The sequence below is a fragment of the Excalfactoria chinensis genome, chromosome 2 (genome assembly GCF_039878825.1).
Source record: "Excalfactoria chinensis isolate bCotChi1 chromosome 2, bCotChi1.hap2, whole genome shotgun sequence".
Classification (NCBI taxonomy): Eukaryota; Metazoa; Chordata; class Aves; order Galliformes; family Phasianidae; genus Excalfactoria; species Excalfactoria chinensis.
This window is the reverse complement of record NC_092826.1, coordinates 73,100,485-73,113,317: the sequence shown is the minus strand read 5'-3', so window position 1 is coordinate 73,113,317 and position 12,833 is coordinate 73,100,485.

Below are 12,833 nucleotides of genomic sequence, written 5' to 3'. Positions count from 1 at the left end.
CCAGCTTTGTTCTCCCTTACCACACAAAATACACTGACTTATCAAACAGATGCAGCAAAGTTTTACCAGGAAAATGAGAGAGACAAAGCAAATGACATGAGGAGAGGCTAACACAGATTAGTCTGTTTGGATTTAGGAGTACAGCTCCACCTAAGGTGGAGGTCTCACAGGTGCCTTTAACAAGCAATAGAAAGGTATAGAAAAAGGCACATCCAGGCTCTTGGAGAATGAGAGGCAATTGATACAAAAATAGAAAATCTATTTTCATTACGAATTTGGTTTAATTGACTGCCTGGAAAGCATGTAAAATGTCCATCTGTGAATACAGTCAAAACTTGACAGGATAAAGACTTAATTTTCATTATTTAAATTCCACCCCTCTTTTTTTTTTTTTTTTTTTTTTTTTTTTTTTTGCGGAGGGGCAGTATTTTGGACAAGATGATCTCAAAAGGTTTCTTCAAACATAAGTTGTTCTGGAATTGGGTGATTCAATAATAGTAACAAAAAAGTGTAATAGGTTAGAAATGCAACACAATATGCATTTTTATGTGTCTGGATAAAGAAACTTTTTGGTTTGTTTCATGGAACTGGTTTGTCATTATTGCATTGCTTGAATAGAATGATATATGTGTGTGAATATCAGGAGTATAGTTTTAGAATAATTACACTCTCCTACACATGCAGGGAGCAGAGAGAGTCTGAAATAAGAATAAAATGAACTGTTCCCTCTGCATAAGTTAATATAATGCAAAAATGATTTTATTTCACACATTTAAACAGATGCTTTTTACAACTAACTTTACAAGTATTTTGAAAACAACAAAGGAGGAATTTTTTACCATCTGCTTTACCTGTGTAAATCTGCCAAGCTGATAGACTTGCATTTTGTAAGATGGCAATGACAAGATATAATCTGTCGAGAACAGTCCATATTAGACATGTCTTAGACAACTGTTAATCACGTTAACAATCACATGTGTAGAAAGTGCCTTGACCTATTTGAAGAAATACAGATTGATCTTCAGTAAAAATGCAACAGTAAAAATTGGCTCAAGAAAGAAATACAGGGGAAACAGACTTTATGAGTTGTTCACAAACAGCAGAGATCAACATAGAATCATAGAATCATCAAGGCTGGAAAAGGCCTAACAGATCATCCAGACCAATCATCCACTCCTCACCAAGTGCTCTCACTAAACTATGTCCCTCAACTCCACTGCCTTTCTGGGCAGCCCATTCCAGTGCCTGGCCACAGTGGTTTTACTGGTAAAAATGTTACCAAATTGTTTTAATGCATCTTGTAAAGACCTCTGCAGAACTGTCTAATAGAGGAGATTATGCAGCTCCTCCAACAGAGAATTAAAAACGTAGTGTTAAAATGGTTTATATATTTAGATATCTAAAATAAAATACATTCTAACAGGGAATCTCATAGTTGTTGCAGAGAGAGAAAAAGATCATGTTATATATAATGTTATCCTCAAAGAGGATCAAAACAAAGTGACAGGACATTTGAAATAAAAGACAAATAAAGAGTAAATGCAGAGAAGAGGTTCAGGCGGGCAGTGGATTGCATGCTGTCAGGAGGATTGTGAAAGCAGAGTTGTGCTTTTTTTTTATCCATCTTAAACAGGGACCAAAAAAAGTAATTTTCAGTGTTAGTTAGAAAAGCCTATTTTTGAAGATGATAAAGGCAAAGCTTGGAGCCACGTATTATATTTCCACAGCTTTTCTCTGCTGAATATAAATTGTGCTTAATAGCTTTATTTCACACATATTCCAGTTGACTTAAGGACATGGCCTGCAAACAAATTGGCAGCACTTGCTGTATAGCCTTGCATTTTGTGCTCTTCTTAGCCACTAGGATTCATTTTAATTATTTCACCTCATTGTCCTAGAGAAATATTTTCAGACACGGAGAAGATTGCTGGCAAGGATCTAATTTTCAGATCAATATTCATCACAGTATGTAGAATGCTTAGATCAAATTCAAGAGAAAACTTCAGCACTTCAGATTAACCTTGCAATGAGTTATTACACACAGAGCAGGGTTATTATTAACTTCCTTAAATGAAAGTTTTGAAAAGGGAAAATATATTTGTCAAGGTAGACTTACTGATTCATTAGCTTAAATTAATGAACTCATTGAATATGAAGGGCCACTTATATGTGGCCTAAGTTTTGCCCAAGTATTATTTACAACATTAGATTCTGCTTTTATATTTCTTATATGCAATTGTTAGACTAAAAAAGAGCTTATTATCTGATTTTACACGTAATCCATCTATAATGCTAGACTTTTCACACATGATATCTTTAGGGAAACAAACAAACAAAAAAAAATTCTGAACAATTACAACTACTGATTAATTTAAAGAAAAGTGAAATCTTACTAAAGGAAATTATGCCATTCTGAAATACATTCTGATGAAGTAATTTAATTTCACCTCTTAGATATTGTGAACTTTGCAATTAATATTTGTATTCAGAAAGATGTTATCTAGTTGAGAAGGTAGTACACTTTATTTAAGAAAATATTATGCTGTCTCTGGCCTATTAGCTACCTACCAAGTTTCTTAATCTAACCTTACAGTTTTCAAGGCTCAAAGAGTACATTCACAAATTAATGAAAAAATAAATTACTTGACAAACAAAATCCTGAACCTAATTCAAGCTTAAAAAACTAGTTGTTTTCTTCTAATTCACTGAGAAATGAAATTCTGTTTATTCAATCTTATGAAGAAAAATACTGATTTACAGTTTTGTGCTTCTTTCTGATGTTAACCTGAATAGGAGTTACAGAAGTTGAGCAAGGATTACACATAAAAAAACTCAAGGGAAATCTAATGGAAACAGATTTTGTTTTAAGCAGAACAATTTTCAGTCAGTCACACTCATTCCCGTATGTATTTTGTTCATTTGTTTCATATGGAAGATAATGGTTGCTAGCTATCAAGTCATCTATTGGGTTCTTCTTAGTTGGTGACAAGGAACCGGTTTTTGGCTAAAGTATTTTGGAATGCTTTTTATGATTTGATACTAGTTATGAACTGATCTTTAATACTTGAAGTCCTGTTTCTTGCTTCCTTCCTTGTAAACATTGGAAGGGTTGCTGCTCTTGCCTCATTTTCCATATCATATAGCTACTGTCTGATAAAGAGTCATACATGCAGTGTTATTTCTATCTGTTAGAAGGGTGGTCTTCTACTAAGTTACCTATCCCGTGGTTTTATTGCAAAAATATGCACCTCTTTGCTGACCAGTTTTTTTTTTTTTGTTTGTTTGTTTGTTTGTTTGTTTGTTTTGGGGTTTTTTTTGTTCTCTATCATAACTTATTTCTAAATACATGCCTTTTTTTTTTTTTTTTTTTTTTTTTAATTTTTTTTCCTAGTACTGACACAGCTGTGCATTGCCATTTCATATGTCCTTCGTACCAACGTTTACACCTGCCTCTGGTATATCTCCATCAAAAGCACAGCTGTAAATGGTATAAATGATAGCACAAAAAGCATAATGGTCACAGACGTTTAAATGACATATATTTTAATCTACTGATACAAACTTACTCTATGAAGAAAATTTTGGAGTACATCTTCAAATGCATCACATTTTAGTCAGGAATGTGTCTTAACTGATCAACACAAGATAATACTTACATTCTTCTGAATATAATCATCATCAAATAGTGTCTAAAACAGATCCGCTCCATAGTTTTATCCTCTTAAGGTCATAGACATGTAGGACTTGAGAAAACTGAATCTTTTGCTACCTTATGTCTAAGTTCTTAAAATCCAGGTATGTTCTTGTGCTTACCTCTGTCAGTGTTAATTTCCTAATGTTTCTGTATTCCTTGTGCAGATTTTGTTAATTCAGTTTTATTTGGAGACTCTGAGAACAATAATTACTGCTCATTTCTAACAGAGACACGTGTTCTTGTCACTGTTGGCTCTGTCTGGGGAACTTCCACTAAGGAAGAAATGTAGAAAGCTTTCCTTCTGAGCTCTAATTGACTCAGAATAGTTCTGCTACAACCATCTGAGCATATTTCGATGACATATGTACCTTCACTCTTTTTTCTATCAATAACAATAGGAAGATATCTTTGACATTTCACTGTGGTTTTTATTTTCTGATTCTGCTATGCTTTTTTTTCTCCTCTGGTATTCTTCGTCTTTTCATTAGATACTATGTGCTGAAGAGAAAATTCTAGCTGTAACTCAGTAAAGCTGACAAGAGAGCAGTAACTTCATTACTTATAAGGTAAAGTACATTCCAGAATCAAGCTTCATATTTTCTTCTTTATTTTTTTTTTCTTTTATTACAATATTGTGTCATTTGAAGTCCATTAAAGCTTCTAAATTTTATTTAAAGCAGTACCATGAGATAGCTATTCTGCTTCTTTTTATCTTTCAAATTAATTTCTCGTTCTGTTTTATATTGTTTTTTTCTTTTGTTAAATTCTTCTTGCTAAATTGAAGTCAAGAATGATTTTGACAAGTTGGTTCAGATCTGTGTTTAAAAGTGTTTACTCTTTTCCTAGCTTGGTAATACCTGCAAAATGTTGAAGAACACTTTTTTCTATTACATTGCTTGAATCATACCTGAAAAGAGTAATTTGATCTGTGTTCATCAAAAGCATTCACTAGGATCTCACATTATATATTCACTCGGCCTGAAGGAACTTCAAATACATACTAGCTGAATGTGACTTTTAACCTTTTGTGTACTCACTTCATTGTTTTTTCATCGAGGCTACTGACCTTTTTCATAACTATTGGACAACAGTAAAATTTTTGAGATGAGGCAGATGTTGAGTATTCATCAAGGGCTGGACATCAAGGGCTGGACGTAGTGGATGAACCTGTTGACTTACTAGATTTATTTCTGCTTTTTTTTTTTTTTTTTTTTTTTTTTTTTTTTTTTTTTCCGTGACCATGGGTTATTAATTCTGCTTTGTGAGACTGCTGACTGCTACTGTTAACACTGTCATAAGTGTACTAATAATACATGCTAAAACAAGGTTAGAACAGTGTTTATATCAATTACTGTATAACCATAAAATAAATGTTTAATTTAGTCCAGTGGCACCAAATTGGTATATTTAGTAATGTGATGTGAGGCAGCACTTCGGAATTTTTCAAAGGTGTGAAAGATCTTCTGCTCATGGCATGCATTCACACAGGAATCTCCCTCCACTTAGGACTACCAGTCTGAAAAAAGATTGACTACTGGGCAGATCACAGGTGACTACAGTGCCTGATTACCATGTCAGCTGGAGTTCTTTAAGACCATGTGATTCACTGAAAACACAGCAGATTCTGATTGTTTCTTATCACATTCTGGTTGTTTACTTCTGCTTAGCTTTGTTGGAGTTATGCAAGGATCACCTTCCTAACAATCATTACAAGAAATTGAGTACTCTTTCTTATTATACTTTTAAAAGTTCATCTCATCCTCCTTGTAACTACAATTAAAGTGCATTTTCTAGCCAGAGTTTATCCTCAGTTTATCTTAAGTTCAAAACCTGCAATAAGGAAATACCTTTGCTGATACCAGAGAACATAAACAGGGAGAGGTTTGGTGGTCACACTTTGATGTAGGCCTACTTTTTAGGGTTAATCCTGCTGAGCAGTAATACCATGTCATTCCTTGTGTTAGTATTCGCAATATAGTTTCACTCTTTTGTTCAAGCTGAACCTATAAGGCCATATTTTTCTGGCTTCACTATGAGGTCTCATGTGGCACTGTGTGAAAAGCTTTATTAAAGTAAAGCAATCTCATCTTCTATTTACTTCTTATCCATTAGACTAAAAGTTACTATGTCAGAAAAGGAAATTAGATTGTTTTGACATCATTTACTCTTGAGAAAGTAGTGTTGTCTGTTTTTTATCACCTTTTTATTCTCCTGAAGAGTGCTTATCATAGTATCATAGTATCATAGTATCGTGCGAGTTGGAAGGGACCTTAGAGATCATCGAGTCCAACTCCCGGGTTTCGAGCCCTCTGTGTAGCGAAGTGGCACTTCTACCCCTGCGCCACAGGAGGGATTCGAACCCGGGCCCTCCAGTGCCGCAGGCAGCAGCTTAAACCACTGCGCCACTGGGGGCACACAAATTGGCTGTTTAATAACTTCTCCCAGTATCTTTCAATATACTGAAAATACTGTGATTTCTCAGGTCTTCGCTTTCAAACATTTAACCATTATTCTTATGGCTTGCCCTTCTTCAGTCCCCTGAGACTTCCAGCTCCATGCAGTCTTCAAGATAATAACTTGTGTGCAGCAAAAGAAGTCTATGACTGCACCTTTTACTGGGAAACAAGTGCTGTGGAGTGATAGAAGAAAACAAAGAAGAAAGATTAGATTCTGATGACTAATGATAGCTTAAGACAAGTGCAGTCTCTATCCAGAGAAAAGGTGCTTCCTCAGCTGCTAGCCCTTCAATGAGAGTGAGGAGGTACTAACCCAGAGTCCATGCCTTCTGGTCATGCAGGTGCATTGCTTCACCTGATCTCCCTGGGTTGGTTACACCTTTTCACCTGGTGCTCAATCATTGGTTCAGGCTATGACCTTGCAATTCTACTTCTTGTGATTCACATACTAGTTCAGCTAATTTGCTCTGTATTTTTGTTCCTTTCTTCCTACTCCTGCCTTAGCCCATCTAATTTAATCAAATATATGTACTTTTAACTATGTCATTTTGTTTCAAGATTGTATATTAGAAATAGCTACACATACTCTCTTGATATTCTTTTTGCAAAACAGTTTGTAACATGGCAATGAATACTTCTTGATTTTTTTTCTGAGATATGATAACTTTTTCTTCAGAGATCTTCATTGTACTTTCCTCAAGATCATGGTGTATTTTTAGATTTCATGTCTCTACCTGTTTAACATCTATTTCTATGTCAGTCTTTCAGGTTTTATCCTCTGATTGCTGTTTCTATAGATTCAGTCTTATTATGTGAAGCAGAACTACAAAACTGTGCCGCATCCTTTTTTTTTTTTTTTTTTTTTTTTTTCCCCAATCTAACATAAGTTCTGGATTAGGTGTATTTTATTTTTAACAGTTTTCTGTTGTACTTCTAGTTCTATCAATCTCTATAAAAATCTTATAGATTTGTCTGTGTCTTTATTACCGTTGTAATTTTTGCCATGTCACTCATCCAGTTCTAAAATAGGTGGAAACCTCAGAAAATGTATTTACTGTCATCATCTTTATTTTCATTTCAGTCAGTATCTTCCTTTCTTTTTTATGAAAATTGTGAACTTCATCTTCCGTGACCATCTCCATTACCTTCCAATTTCTAATCCTCAGCTACATCCTGCCAGCTAGAAGCAACATTAGTTCCTGAACTAACTAGTGTTTTATATTACCCCCAGTGCCTCCTCTACCTTCTTTTTGAAGCTGTCTCTGGTTGTGTTGCTTTCTAATAGGAACTGGATGATTAATGTTTCCCTTTATCACTTGGCAACAGAAGAAGTAGGAGCTAAAGTATATTCTATGTTTGGTTAAATAGTTTAAAATTATCTATTACAAAGATCTGTTGCTGTTTCTTTTATATCCTTTCAGAAACAAAACAATAAAAGTTTTCTTCAAATTATCTTTCTTAATTTAAGAAAAGATGGAGGTGGTATTAAATATTGTATTTGTTGTCCTAAATACTAGTCTTGAGACTTGTCATGAATGTTCATGAGGCTAACATGTAACTTTGTCTGCATGATCAGACTTAGAAGTTCAGTCTGTGCTTTGCACTGTAATGTTTAGTGACTTCAGATAATTTTTCTTTTATTTCTTTCATTAGCAGGATGTAACAATCTATTCTTAGCTCCCTTGGTGAGATATGACTTGTGTTCTACCCTGTGAAGGGTTTTTATCCTCAGCTCCCATCAAATATTCTAAACATCCTTTCTCTAGTTTACTGAGCTGATGATCTCCTGTACTGTCTAGTGGTACATGTATAGAAAAGTTTTATAATATATTTACATCTTTCATACTTAGACAAGTTTGCCAAAATAAAGGTGAAACACTGTATTTGTGTTATACTCTCTTAAATATGAGATGCACCAATGTTATATCTTTAAAAGCTCAAAAAATGAGCACCAGTTTTTTCTCACTGATGTTAACATTCACTGAGATTGCTATACTATATGCACCCAGTGTTCTTTTTCTCATTAGTAGAAATTCATATCATGTGCCATTCTTCTGATTCTTCTTCCAGCAGTTTAAGGAAGTACAGAAAAGCCATACGTGCTTCATGTTTTTCAGACTTGTTCTGTTCAGACTATTCTGTAGAAATGTAATTTCAGAGAGGTTCTATTTATCTCAAAGCCTGACAGTCCTTCTACTGTATTAATAATCTAATTGATGTGTATTCATCAGTTCAGAATGAAGCAAAACTGAGTAACAATACATGACAAAGTTTTTGAATGTCAACATATGTTATGGCAATTTCTGATTACTGAACAAATGTGTGAGCAAATACTGAATGTGATTTTTCTGTGGAACATTTTTATCTTGATCTAAAGCTTTCTTAAATGATATGTATGGCAAACTATACATGTATATATTTCAACTTCTGCTGGCTCTGTTTTTTCCACTGGTCAGCCTAAATCTAGGCAAATCCTAGAATTGTGTTTGGGATGCTATCTTGACTGGGCATGATAACACACATTGTCATGTTAATTCACATCAGGAGCTGCTTTTAAAATAGCCTATTTCTGATACTTCTAAAATCCTATCAGAATAAGGAACTGTGAACAAAGCTGGCCCACTTGCAGTCCAATACAAAGATCTGTGACCCAACAATATCAGCAATAGGCATCAGGGAGTAACTTATACAGAGGAAACAGAGATTATCTGCAGTTTCCAGTGCAGGAAGAGCATCATACACAAGACCTGCAGTCTTCCTACGTCATCAACTCAAACAACCTCATGCATTCTCTTACCAATTGTAGAGTCTTAGCCGATACTCCCGATGGCAAGATTCCTTCAGATGCACCTGCCTGAGTGTACACTGGACTTCAGAGAAGGCTCTGTCTCCCAGCTGCCTCCTAGGAATATTCCAGTGGTAGTCTCCTGGGTGTTTAGCACATCTGTAATAATGGTGGAGTTTGAAGCCAACTACAGAGAATGTCAGTTTTGGCCATCCTTCCTTGCAGGTCAAGAAGCGTGTAAAAGAGACAAGTATTACTTGTAACAATGCACATTTTGCTATGCTATGTGACTTGCTGTCTCTGTAACTTGCAGCTTGCTATAGCTACTGTAGCAGACAGCACAACTTTACTTGCATTGTGTGTATTTAAAAGAGGTATCTCATCCAGAAAGGCCACAGAAGTCGCCTATGGACAGTCATGGGTACATGACTCTCAGGGTACTTTGTAACTTTTTCTCACCATTCCTACAATGGAACTTTTATTAGGGAGCAAACCAGATGGTTCCTTTGCCTTACACATGTAGGCAGCAGCTTCAACTAGCAAAAGCAGACACCTAGTTGTAAAAGACACGTGAACAAAAGAACCGAATATGTTCCTGAAGTCTTTCTCTGCCTGCTGTCACATTGTTTTCAGGATGGCCGAGGCATGGCTGTGTGTGCTAACAGGGAAGTTGGATGCATACACTGGAGAGGGCACAGGTTCAGTGTTTAAATTTTAGACAGGCTTGGAATGCATCAGGGGACAACTTGAGTTCAAGCCCTAGGTACTTGCTTTCTGAATTCTCATTCCCCATCTTTTTCCCGAGGATGTTAATTGTTTGTCAGAAACAGCTGGCATTGGATACTGAGGTGAAAGTGGCTGCAGTATGCATAGATGCATATACTGGCAATGAACTACTTGGCCCTCTGGCAATAGGAGATCTGAGCCAAAACTCATCATGTCTGCAGAAAGTAGCCAGTAGTGCCAGGCTACAGATAAGATGGGGAAATGTAGGCAAGAACATGTGCTACAAACTGTTCAATATATTGATTGGATATATGAAAAAGAAATCGTACAAATTTATACATAGATTAAATGCATATGGATTCAACAGAATGAGAAGAGTAGAAACTAGGAGAAAAAGATCAGAATTTAAATTGGAACATTTAGTCTCAGCTCATGTAGCTGGGCCACACATCTAGAAGGGATGCACTGTACCAGAATGCTCATTGAGTTAGAATTCCTGTGTGTGACTGTGCCTGATAGAAAATACACATGGAAAAATAAGTTTACAGATATTTTCTTCTGGGATTTAGTGCTTCAGGGATTTCCTGAGACACTCTATTGATTTTAATATACAGTGCTATTGTTGTCATCCTTGAATTCGATTACATGGTATCTTTTGATCTTTTTTTATATATACTGGATCAAATTTCCTTATTTGCTGAATACCTGGTTCTGGCAGGGAAATTAATTATACTCAAAATGTAAAATATATATATTTCTTTTTACTTTACAGTTTCTGTTAGAAAATTCTGATCCATAACTACAAGCTATTCCAAAAAGCCACTAGCTCATAATTAAATTTATGTATTGTAATTTTAAAAGATGCCATAATCATTTTTAATATGGATGCTGCAGTCTATCTTAATTTACATTCACTACAAAGGAAGACACTGAAAATAGAATTTCAGGCATTTTCTGCTTCTACTGAAGTTCATGTGCAGTTAATTTCTCAGCTGAGGCACATAAAAGTCTATATTTGGATACACAGGTGTAGGCTATATGACATTCCATTAGGACACACTTTAGTCTGCTTCAGGTCCAAGAACTGAATGGAGAAGGTCATACAGTATCAGACCCAAAGTAATAAACAGTTTCAAGAAAAAAAAATACATGGAAATCTTTTGTACACCAAAGAATTCCCAGTAGTGACAATCTTTTCCTCCTGGGCGACTGCACTTTAGTTTGAACTGTAGCACTGAAAATACGTATTTCACCAACTGGGTTTGTTTGTTTGATTGATTGATTGATTATTTGGTAGGAGAGGATAAACTAAACAAAGCCAACCAAATACATGTATGTTTAGCTGGAGCTCAGAAAAGCTAGTAAAAATTGGAAGAGATTTCCCACAAATATCAATGCAGGAGAACACTTTATTTAGTTAGTTTTTATAAAGTAGATTGAACTGTGATTTTAATGTTAAATAATGTATTACTTACTGCAGCCTTTTTAATTGATCTCTTACTGAAATCTTTCTCAGTCACAGTAAGATAGACCAAACAGATGTGCAGTTTTCTTGCTGCACCTAACAGGTGCAATACAATTACACAATGTATGGCAAAGTTACATTTATTAAATGATACAGATCATAAAGAAGAACTCCCAAGGAACTTACTAAACTGTAGCCAGTGGTTAGGACTATGGACAACATTTTTTTAACTCAAGCACGTCGACATAACACAATGGAAGACAAAAAGTTGGAATATTGGAAAACATTGCTGGGCTATTAATCAACTACAAACTACAGACTTGGTATTCATTTCTTGACAGTTCTTCTGGAACACACTTTGATGAGTTCTGATTTGTCAAATACTATAACATAGCTAGATGTCTTTGGTCAAACCTCTAGGAAAGAAGTGCCAATTTTCCTAGAGGAAGTAGATCTGTGGAGAGAAGATCTAAGAGCTGGACCATCTTTCCCGTGAAGACAGGCTTACTGAGAGAATGGTGAGCTGCTGGAACATGTTGCATGTAGAAGCTGGGTATTTAAGGCCAGGCTGCATGGGGCCCTAGGCAAATTGGTCTAGCACTTGACCTAGAAGCTGGCAACCCTGCCTGTTGCTAGGAGGATGACATGCCTGAAGGAGCTTGTGACTGCGAACAGTCACACAGCAAATGGTAGGTGATCTGCCTGTGCAGCTGACATCACTTACATAACCATATTGAGAAAATATTTTCTAGGTGGCCTTGATAACATTCTACTGTGTATTCAGCATGCTATTTCTGATACCCATTTGCTTCAGAGGTACTATAACTAAATATGACACTAATAATTCGTTTTCATATAAAGCTGTGTTAAGTCAGAATGTTGAAGTATTTTCTTATAGGAATATTATTTTCAAAATGTTCTTCTGGTATACATTATTCTACTGTAAAGTTTAACAGTCTCTAATTTAGAACTAAAATGAAGTCTGTATGTCATGTGATTAGTCAAATTAAATTGAATAAAATATCACATGCACTCAATGCATCACTGAACACCAGGAGGTGCATATCTACTGTGATGTGATGGAGCACAGGCACAAGTTGGCAATATTTAAAAGCTGCCTGGACCTGGGCATGTGAACCCTGCTCTTGGTGTCTTTGCTTGAGCAGGGGTTGGACCAGATGAATCCTGAGGTTTCTTCCAGTCTCAGTCATTCTGTGATTCTGTACTGGATACTTGAGAGATCCAGTGCGATCTTGGGTATTCCAATATCCTGATAGCCTAGTGTCATGTTTTATGATTTTTGGTTATCAGTATTCCACATCATAACATCATATAGTGCACTGGGAGTAAAAGAGTTCATGCTTCAGGTCCAGGTACCTGTTCAGATGAAAAGAACTACTACATTTCCCAGAAGACTGTCAGCTGTTCTGCTGTCATTTCTGCTTGGGGGAGCAGATATAAGCCTTGGTAGGTCACCTGGCCCCCACTTTTTCAATTGTCAGGCTCTCCCCACTGCTGTTCAACCTGACTGCACATTTCACCTCAGCATTAGTGTAAGGCCTTCAGTTTTCAAACACTTACTCTCAATTTATTTGATTTATTAACTCCAATTCTTTTTCATGTAATACAATTCAATTGTATTACATTTATTATAGTGTTATCTTGCATTCCAATATCTTATTTAGTAAATTAGTTTGTTTCTCCTCA